This window comes from Cnephaeus nilssonii (genome assembly GCF_951640355.1).
Source record: "Cnephaeus nilssonii genome assembly, chromosome: 3".
Classification (NCBI taxonomy): domain Eukaryota; kingdom Metazoa; phylum Chordata; class Mammalia; order Chiroptera; family Vespertilionidae; genus Cnephaeus; species Cnephaeus nilssonii.
The window spans coordinates 96,847,862-96,859,536 of record NC_137074.1 but is presented as its reverse complement, the minus strand read 5'-3'; positions in this window follow the sequence as shown (position 1 = coordinate 96,859,536).

Here is an 11,675-nt window from a genome sequence, read left to right as displayed (position 1 = left end):
TGTCACTTTCACTACATTCTATTGGCCAAAACAAGTCACAATGCCAGCACTGATTTAAAAGGTAGAGAATGCATTCCACTTTTTGATGGGAGAGTTAAAAGTCACAATATGGGGAGAATTTGTTGCCATCCTTGTAATCTACCACAGATGATAATTAAATAGGAGGTACTATACATAAATTTATTGTAGTATAAATATGACTGAGCATGCTTTTGTGAAATATGTGTTGCTAATTTGAGATAGATCAAATTATTGAAGGGAGATGTTAGGTCTCTAAGTCACACCCATGGTTATGTACACACTGTATGACATTTAAGTCAGATGTACACCTTCTACAGCGACTACCCAAGCCATGTGCTAGGGGTAGCTGATCTTTATTTTTGTTTCTGTGGACTCACTAATAGGGAGAGGGGAGAAAACCATGATGTCATCTGAGGACAAAAATAAGTCAGATAAACATTACAAAGCAGCGGTGAAAGAACTAGCCTGGATATCAAAATAGCTGACTTCTAGTTCAAGATAAGACTCCATTTAAGTGACTTTCATAAATTCACTTCATATCTTTGAGCTCACTTTTCTTTGTGCAACTTTTCAAAGTCAGACTAAATTAAATCTGACATTTCTTTCTGTTCTGACTGGTGTTTATGAGTCACTAAGGATTACAAAAAGAGACTTGTTCTTTCAGGTGACTAAAGCCCCCAAGTACATGAATGAAAAGAGAAATACAAACAATCAGGATGCTTAGTGCCAAATACCAAGATATCTGGGAACATGTAGATACCAAAGATATCATGTATATGTATATACATACCTTAGATTCTGTATATATGATCCAAAGTTGAAAAACATATCTTTATGCAAGCCAACTATAGGAACACACACACACACACACACACACACACACAATCTTATTATTAGAAAAGAAAAAAAATGTTGATCTATGTATGGAAAATAATCCCATAACAATTATAATAAAATGCAAACACATTTCTAGGAGAATATAACATCTTAAGTGAGTTTGTTTCTTATTAAAAACTTAATAATTAAGCTCTATGTAAGATCTCATGTTTTCATATTTGTAGGATGTACTTAGATAGGACTATATTTATTTCTTCCCTCATTCCATGTAGCCCTGGGAATCAAACATTAAGTCATGTTTGTTTTTCAAAACAGACACTAGAATGAAAAGTTATTTCTTAATTCAAAAAATATCATATAATCTACAACCATGTCAGCAACAAAGTGATGCTGGGATGGATATATGGCTTCCTAAACTTATATTTATTTCTATATACCTAGCTACAGTTTAGGAATACCTAAAAAGCAAAAACAAACAAACAAACAAACAAACAAAAAACTCTATGGATTCACCAGCCCAGTGCTTATCAAAGTGTGGACATAGGACCAAGACTAGCAGCATAAGCACTTCCTAGAAACTTGTTTGAAATGTAATTCTCCAGCCACACTTCAGACACACTGAATCAGAAAGTGAGAGGGTCCGATATTTCAACAAACCCTGCAGGTGACCTCGATGTGTGCTAAGGTTTCTGAATCACTGGACTCGCCAACATCACTGAGTGAATTATCTGGGCAGTAAATTTGGAAATATCTGAATAGAACAAACTCATTCTGCCATCTAATTATTACCCTTTTCTGCTTTAAATAGATCAACAAAAATCACCTCTGTTTTCATATTAATAATATCTCTGCGGATTAATGTTCCCTAGAAGAATCCATGTGTCTTGACTTTATTAGGAGAACATGGACATGTGCTCAGTAAATAAAAAGGAACCCACTACATACTTGTTGACTTAATTCATGACAATTTCATAGAAAACGTAAAGGAGCTTCTTTAAAAAAAATGCTTTAAGTAGATAACAATACTTCAACAAAAAACAATACTGCCTAAAGAGTAATATTGTTTTCAAACAAGGGCAAGAGCTATATGGTTTAAGAACTATTTTTTAAAAAGAAAGAAGTTACAGCTCACAGGGCACCAGGTGATTTTTCTAAAGTCAGGCAGATTTTTTAATGGCAGGACAGGCATTTAGGTTTTTAACTTACAGGCTAGTAATCTTCTCTTCTTTAGAATTATAGATGAATTAGAGATCTAGGATAGTACTTTATTGTTTAACATCATCTATGGCAAAATAATAAGACAAAAAGCAACTAAAAAATAAACCTTTATGTGCAAGGAACAATGACAGAGAATATGATTAATCCATGCAATATGAAAGAAATAAAAAATTTAGATTCTCCACAAAAGATCTACTTCTTCATTCTTCTTTTATAACAGATATTAACTTTTTCATTTTAAATCTTAAATAAGACATGACACCCTGGAATGCAGAGGCTTTAAATGGGAGATTTTTTTTATTTCTTAAAAATCCTTTAAGCATAAAGAAATCAAATTCCTTCCCTAGAAGAACTCTTTTTATAACATCAAAAAAGGATAAATCCACAAATGAGGGGGAAAAAAAAACACTGTAGAAGGAGATTGTCATAGCAACCAGATAAGAACAAATTTGGCATAGAGAGCAACCTGATTATTTCTCCTTTTAAATCAAATTACATATCATCAAGATCAGGAGCAAAACAATTGGAAAAGCAGTAAAAGAATTTCAAAGTATAACACATGCACATTAATGTTTATTAACTCTCTCAGCACCTAAAGTGGATGTAATTATTAGTTAATATAGAAATAACTTCTTTTTCATGAGATTTTTATCCTCATTCTTCCTTCTGCTCCACACACTTAAAAGTCGCCAAGCAGCCCGGCTGACACCAGTGGTTGAGCCTCCACCTATGAACTAGGAGGTCCTGGTTTGATTCCTGGTCAGGGACATCCCCAGGTTTCAGGCTTGATGCCCAGTGTGGGGCCTGCAGGAGGCAGCTGATTAATGATTCTGTCTCATTATTGATATTTCTCTCTCTCTCTCTCTCTCTTCCTCTCTGAAATTAATAATTTTAAAAAAAATTTACGTCTCCAAACATTGCTTATTCTTTTCTAGAAATATTTTTTCCAAATTCTTTTAGTTTTATAATTTTATAAAAACTCAAGTAGTTCAGACTATTTCTTAATGTTTTTAAATTTACAATTTCCATTGTCCACAGTTAGTGTCTTATAGACAATTAATACTGACTTAACTTTCAGAAATGTTTGTGTTTGTTTTTGTGACAACAGCATGATGTTTATAAGTTTGGGTTTGGCCTCCTACTCTTAGTGTACTCTTTGTAAAAAGGATTAGAGCAGAACTCTTTTCGATATGCACCCAGGTCTGGACAGAATTTTTTCCTTTTCTACAGTTTCAAATGTCAGGAGGAGTGAGGTGATGAAATATAACTGCAGAATAAGATGACCCCACCAAAATAGGCTCAGCAAATTTCCATAAGGCCTCAACATGTTAATCATATTTCTTGGATAGGTGGTTATAGCTGCTCTCTTCAACTCTGGTAAATGGTGAAAAATGTAGGTTATCCTAAAGGCCCTGGGTAGATGCTTACTAATTCTCTGACATAGAATTCTCCTATTGCAAAAAAAGCACACTGATTCTTCTAACAAAAAATTAAATGGGGCACCCTAAGAATGCACTTGCCACTTTGCAAACTGAATTGGCATGAATGTTACCGGAGAGATGAAGACACCTCAGTTCTTGTCTTCTTGATGGAAAGATTTCAATCAAAATACAAAGTATAGCAAAGTAAATAAGAATTTATTGGCTGCAGCAAAGATATGCTTAGGACAGTGAAACAAGGGAGGGCATAGAAGAAGCAACAGGAGAGCCTAGGCTGGGCTGCTTTGGCTCACTGGGAAGTCAGAGGAAAGGGGACCTTGGTTTAAGGGGTTAGCCTTGGACAAGCTGCTGCTGCCCACTGCTCCCCTGGTTACAAGTCTCGTGAGGTCCCTTAGAGGGGAGAAGGGGGAAGGGAATAGCCTGGGTGTGCTCCCCTGGGAGAGTGTTCACTGGTTCCTTCATTCTGAGTGTATTTACATCTTTCTTGCAGGTGGAAATGTTAGGAGAGGTCTCAGGGGAGGATGTCCATAGAATATTCATCAGCTTTCCAGGTGAGCTTTTTCAGGGTCATGATCTCCATTAATTGGTCAGCACCAGGGCAGGGGGTCATTAGTCAAAGCAGCTTGTCCTAAGGTGGCCAAGGCATCACTTGTCTGGTCTTTCTGCTTTTCTGGGCCTGGAGCTGAAATACAACTGAGACTTAGATTAAGTTATCTTTAGGGAGTAAAACTTCAGGGGGTATATACCATATGACTAGTAATATGAAAAGTCAGGGGATTCAAACTGCATGACCAGCAATATGCCAGGGGAGGAAAGATGAATTAGAGATCTAGGGCAAGGTTCTTGTTTTCCCAGTTTTGCCCCTTGCTAGGCACCCTGGGCTTTCTGCCCTGGTGAGTTTCTGAAACCTGGGCCATTGCCCTTGCTCTGCTCATGTTTGCCTAACAACTTGTAACATGAAGACAAACTTTGACCCCTGTCTTTACTCCCATATCGACAACCAGTTGTTCAAGCAAAGTGAGGAGAAAATTCCCAGTCAACTTCAATTCCCAGCTGAAAGAGGTTGCAGCCAATGGCACATGAAGGCATGAATAGGGAATGCCAGAGCAAGAAAGTATCCATTATCCTCTTCTATAGTGCATGTGACCACCTGTGCCTTTGAGGAGCATGGACATTTACCCTCTGCAAAGTAAAGTTGTGGCTACCTAGTATCAATCAATCAGATAGATAAATTAGTAAATCCTACCTTCTGGAGTATTAACTGCAAGTTTGTGGTTCTATAGTCCTAACTCAATAATTTTCCACCTTTTTCATCTCATGGCACAAATAAACTAATTACTAAAATCCTGCAGTACACCAAAAAAAATATTTTTTTGCAAATCTGACCCAAAAAAAAGGGTATAATTTTTATTCATTCATACTGGACAGCTATTGTTGTGTTAGCTGTCGTCATTTTTTAATTTGACAATCTAAGGGGAAAGAAGTCAGTGCCACTGACTAGCCAGAGAGTGCATATTTTAAAAACTCTTGTGGCACACTGGTTGAAATAGCTGTCTAATTTATTACTGAAAAAAAATACAGACAGAACTAAATAAAAAATATTGGCATAAAAATAATGAAAACAATTTGCAGGTAGGCTAGCAAAGATTATCTTAGGTCAAATGTCATAGAAATGTAAACTGAGATGGAAATTTTTATGAAAAAAAGTTTTGAAGATTTTGACATGTCTCTTTCAATACCTAATATAACAAGTAACAAAATGATATCAATAAAGATATATACCCAAATAATAAACTTAGTATTAATGTGCATGACAAAAATAATACCAAAGAATAAAAAGGGAAAATGGAGTTAGAGTTTTCTAAGTTATATGCATTGTCCAGTAGATTGTAAAATATTTAATAAATTCATTGTTAAATTGTTAATAATGTCTAAAATTATTAATTTATCTAAAAAATTAAGGAAGAATATTGTAAATATTAGGTAACCACTAAGAAAATAGTAAAGGACTATCTGACTAATAAGTACCCTAGTAGTGTGTCTTAAGTTGGAATCCCTGGAAAAGTTCAGGGGGAGGAAAAGAGAGGTAGAGACAAGAATTTCATGCAAGTAATTTATTAAGAAAGTAATTGAGAATAAACTTGTGAGGAAATAAGGAAAGTAGGATAGAGCAGGGGAGAAAGCAAAGCAAAGATGAAGTTTAGGGAGCACAATAATGTCAATTTGGTCACACAGGCTGTTCCTAAGTATTAATTATTCTATCTCTAAACAAGAGGACCAGGTTTTATAACCTGCCATTTCAGTGAATCATTGATTACCACTGCCCTAAGGGCATTAGAGAATATTCCAGGCATTTTCAGCCATGTAGATTTCCTTTGGCAGAGGGAAATTCTGAGAAGCATGCAGGTCTAAGCCACTAGAACCTTATAATCATTGTAGGTGACTTTTTTGTGTTGTTTTGTTTTGTTTATTATACACCAGAAAAGGATAACTTGGGACACCAACAACATGCAATACAGAAATAAAAAAAAAATCTATACTAATAAAAGGGTAACATGATAATTAGACCGGGTCAACTGGACATCTTCCAGTCATCCGGTCCTCCTTCCAGACAAAGCCATGGTGGTGGTGCCTAGGCAGAGGTAGTTAGGAATGATCAGGCAGGCAGAGGCGGTTAGGGGTGATCAGACCAGCAGGCAGAGGCAGTTAGGGATGATCAGGCAGGCAGGCAGAGGCAGTTAGGGTTGATCAGGCCAGAAGACAGAGGCGGTTAGGGTTGATTAGGTCAGTAGGCAGAGGCGATTAAGGGCCATCAGGCAGGCAGGTGGGCGGTTAGGAGCCAGCAGTCCCAGATTGTGAGAGAGATGTCTGACTGTGGGATCAGGCCTAAACCAACAGTCAGACATCCCCCAAGGGGTCCTGGATTGGAGAGGGTGCATGCCAGGCTGAGGGACCCCCACTGCATGATTTTCATGCACCGGGCCTCTAGTGGAATAATAAAACATTTAATTAATTCACAAAAAGACAAAAACATATAGGGAGAAAACACTATAGATAGAGCATATGGGACAATTAAGAAACAAAAAAATAAGACTTAAACCCAAATTATAAGTAATTATATTAAATATAAACAGATTAAATTTTCCAATTAAAATGTAAAATAAGGATGGTCATCAGAGGAATGTACCCTGTGATTTGAGAGTCTGAACTCTTATTCCCACCTCTCAGCTCCAGGGAGGAAAGAAAAGCTGGAAGTTGAATTAATTGCCAATAGCCAATTAATTGCCAATAGCCATTAATGATTTAATTAATCCTGCCTATAAAATATAGTCTCCATTAAAAAATAAAAGGGCAGGGTATGGGGAAACTTTTGGGTGGATGAACACTGTAGATTTGGAAAGAATGGCATATTTTGAGAGGGCATAGAAATTCTCTTCCCATTCCCATTATTAACCTTTAAGAAGACTGCCAGACATTTCTCCAGCAAAAGCAGTTTATTAGGGAACAACAAAGAATCCAGAAGAATTCAGCACTTGCAGACTAATGGTAAACCACGAACAATCCCAGAAAAACAAAGAAGAATAACTCTCTTTTATAGACCTGTGAGTTGCTATTCTATTGGATGAACCTAAAGCACAGTGGCTTTTCATTGGATGCATTCTAACATTCTTCCATTGGCTGAGCTTTTACTGGACACGGAAACATCTTTTTTTCCTCCTGTTGAGGTAGTAAAGTAATATCACTTCCTGTTGTACATGTAAGGTACACCTCTTCCTGTTGCGGTCAGTAGTGTGCATTGAGCCATACACGCCTGAGAATTCTTTCTCCAGCCTCCTGACTCCATTTTACATGTTTCTGTTTATTAATTTTCACACCATATTACCTTACCCTATGCATCTCTTTCATCTTGTTGTTTCTGAGTTACTATATCCTTTTTTAATAATCCGGTAATCTAGTGAGCAAACAAATGTCTTGAGTTCTATGAGCTACTATAGCAAATTAATCAAGCCCAAGGAGGAGGGGTCATGGGAACCTCTGGTTTATAATCAGGCAGAAGTTCAGGTAACAACCTGGGCTTGACACTCACATATGAAGTGGAGAGAGGAACAGTCTTGTGAGACAGAGGCCTAAAGCTGTGGAATCAGAGGCTCTATCCAGGTAGAGAGGCATCAGAATTGAGTTGAGTTATAAGGACAGTTAGTGTCCATATAGTTGTTGGAAGTATGGGAACACCCTCTGCATCCCAGTGGAACTGGGTCCCAGACCCCAGTGGAATTGGGTTCCAGAATAGAAAAAGAACAGTTTGTCTTGCCCACCCTTACTCTGAGCTGTACAAATCCAAAAGCAAGTTTTTCTCATTGACACTTTCAAGGCTCTGGAAGGAAATCAGGACAGGCTGCCCCCCATATGCCATTCTTACATGAGAATTATCTTGAGTTAAAAGCATTTGAGTTCCTGAAATCCCTTATCTTCCTAAAAAGGGAACCTCCCAAAAGAACTCAGTTATCATAAATCTTCCCCAGGAGCAAATCTAATCTTCTTTTATAACAGAAAATTTATACCACACCCAGACAGACATTGTCACAAGGATCATCTCTCCTAAACAGTCTCCTACGGGCCAATTTATCTATCCAAAAGGTTATTTTCTTTTTTATAAGTGCCTCTTCTCCCCCTCCCTTTTCCCTATTAAGTTAGCCATAGAAACCCCAAATTCTAACACCTTGTTGACTCACTCAGCATTGGGCACTCCTGTGTTGTAAGATGCACAAGGTAATAAACTTCTGGGGGTTTTATTATTATTGTTGTTTATTACTACTACTATTATTATTATTATTAATTTTTTTTGGAAGAGGCAATCAAGATTAATGACCGCTGTTTAACCCTCCAAGTGGATCTGGGAAATCCGAAGGTTGTCACACCCTTTTCTTTGGAATGTGTGCTCTGCCTACCATTCCCACAGTGGAGGTGTTCTAAGAATGTAGCCTGGAGAGAGCACTGTTTTGGGAGACCATTTGGATGGTATATGTGAATGAAATGGGTTAAGGCCTTTACATACATTTTTAAGATTTGGCAGATGGGTGCTGAGATCTTGTCAATTCACAACCACCCAAGACAAGACTCATCAGTACTGGTAAGTTTTCTTGCTTATTGAAAGTGCCACCTACCAATCTAGAATGGTCTTTCTCTCCCTGCCTTCAGCCTATGGGATCAGTTTTAGATTACTCCCAGGAAGCTCCCCAAAGCGACTGCAAGCTGACAAATATGTCTTTTGTTAGATTAATTTATAGGCGCCCCCCGCCCCCTTCAGAGAACCTGAGATGAGGAAGAAAAAAGGTGTTTTTTTTTCCCCCTTACACTCTCTACAATTATTTTCTAAGACACCACGTTATTTACCCTAAATTTTTCCCTAGAAAGTATACACTACACAGCATCACTTTGAAGGTATTATTTTCCTTATCTGTAAAATGGTGGTAAAAAATACATTCTTCACATAATAATGGGAGTCCTATATGGAGCAATGTAAATAAATAGTTTTGCTCTTTATATGTGAAAATTATGTTTTTGCTTTGTTATTATTGTTGCCCTTATTATTTCTTTAGTGCTATAAGAAAAACATTGTGGGATTTAAAAACAGTGTCTCCAATCAGACTACTCAGGGTGGAATCTTGGCTCTGTTTTTCAGGACCATATTGCCTTGGGAAAGTTATTTTACCTTGCCCAGAATCTTTTTCTCCATGAAGTGAAGATGATAATATACATTTCCTCTTATAATTATGGTAAAATTAGATGAGATACTACAGGATAAGTATCCAATAACTGTTAACCAGAAATTGAAATGTTAGAATTCACAAAGGCTCCTAGCAATACAGGCATAATTCTTTGGGTTTATTAAGCTTGAATAAAGTGGCAAATTTGGAAAGGGCAAGTAGCCAAGATCATGTGTAACCAGCACCCTCTTGGGATCAAGGAAAAGAATCAAATTTGTTTTAAAAAATTACTGAAGAATTTGGAAAAAGAAGGGCTATGAAAAAAGTGGAAACACTAATCCCACAACAGCTCTTTATCATGAACCCCTCTGGGGGTGCAGAATGCTTTGGGGGCCAGTAAGCCAGTTGGATTAAACTAAAAGTTTCTTTTTGATCTAATAAAATAAATCATCTGAATGAAGTCTCAATGTGGTTTTCACAGGGGTGGAAGATGTTGATTTGAATTGTACTAAGAAAAAGAAAACAAAATTTACAACCACAAAAGAGAGTGCAAAAACCAAAACTAGCGTAAGGAACCTGAGAATTGTGTAAATTGTGCATAATTCAGTTTCAAACATATCACTCATATTACTCAACCCAGCAGGATCTATGAGTGAGATAAACTTTCTTTCTTTTTCTTTCTTTCTTTCTTTCTTTCTTTCTTTCTTTCTTTCTTTCTTTCTTTCTTTCTTTCTTTCTTTCTTTCTTTCTTCTTTCTCTCTTTCTTCCTTTTCTTCTCTCTTTCTTCATTTCATTTTTTCCATATTTTTTCAAGTAACTGCTATTTTTCCATTTGGAATCATCCATCTTTTAATCTAAATAGCATAATCATCATTGATTATGCTACTATTGGGCATATTTTGCTTAAGATCTGATGGGAATTTTCTACTTATTAATATTTTATTCATACTACATAAATTTATTTAGTCAAACCTTAGTAGACTCATAGTATTTTTAAAATGAAAATAAAAATTTTCTTGTGCTTTGCTTTTTCAGTATCTACAAATTTAAATGTTTGTTGCAAATTGTGTGGTTTTTTCCCTCTTTAGGATTGACTGCTGTCTAATAGAATTATGCAGTGTTTATACAAGGTAAATTTTAAAAATCTGATTAAATGTGTATATGTACTATAATTATGGAACTATAATATAACTTTCTGGAGTTTTTTGTTTTGGTTTTTAAATTTTGCTTTTGTATGGTGCTGGCATAAAGACAGACAGAACAGAATAGAGAACTCAGAAGTAAAAACACATATATGTGCTCAACTGGTACCACAAAGGTGCTGAAAATACACAATGGAGAAAGGATAATCCAGGTGTTGGAAAACCTGGATAGCTATTCACTTGCAAAATAATGTAATTGGACTCATCTTACACCACCCACAAAATCAACTTAAAATGAAATAACGACTGGAATGTAAAATCTAAAATTGTAAAGCTCTTAGAAAAATACAAGAGAAAAGCTTCTTGAAATTGGCTTTGGCAATGATTTCTTGGATATGAAATCAAAAACACAACAATGGCAAAAAAATAATTTTAATGGCATGTGGGATTATATCAAGTGGAAAAACAAAAACAACTTCTGAACAGTAAACAATGAATAGAAAGGCAACCTATAAAATGGGAGAAAATATTTGCAAATTATATTTTTGAAAATGGGTTAATACCTAAAATATATTTAAAAATTCATATAACTCAATAGCATATATAAAAAAATTTTAAATCATTACAAACCAGGCAAAGAATATTTGGATATTTATCCAAAGAAGACATACAAATGCCAAATAAGTATAAGAAAAGTTGCTCAGCATCACTAATCTTCAGGGGAAAATCAAATCAAAACCATAATAAAATATTACCTCACACTTTGTAAAATGGCTATTATAATTAATTAATTAATTAATTAATACACTTGTAGATAAGGATGAAGAGAAATTAGAATTCTTGTACTGTGTTTGCTGTAATGTAAAATGGTTCAGTGACTATGGAAAACAGAATGGAGGTTCCTCAAAAAAAAAATTTAATGATTATATCACCCAGTAATCCTACTTCTGAATATATATCCAAAAGTATTGACATCAGGATCTCAAATAGATATCTGCACTCCTACATTCATTGCAGCATTATTCACAGTACCCAAGATATGAAAACAACCTAAATGCCCATGCACGGATTAATAAGTAAAGAAAATGGTTATATGCATATAATTAAATGTTATTAAATATTATTAGGCCTTAAAAATAAAGGAAATTTTACTAAATGTGACAACATGAATCTGAATGAATATGGAGAATATTGTTCTAAGTGAAATAAGCTAGTCATGAAAGACAATTATTGCATGATTTTACCTATATGAAGTTTCTAAAATAGTCAAACTCATAGACTCAGAGAATAAAATGGTGGTTACCATAAAG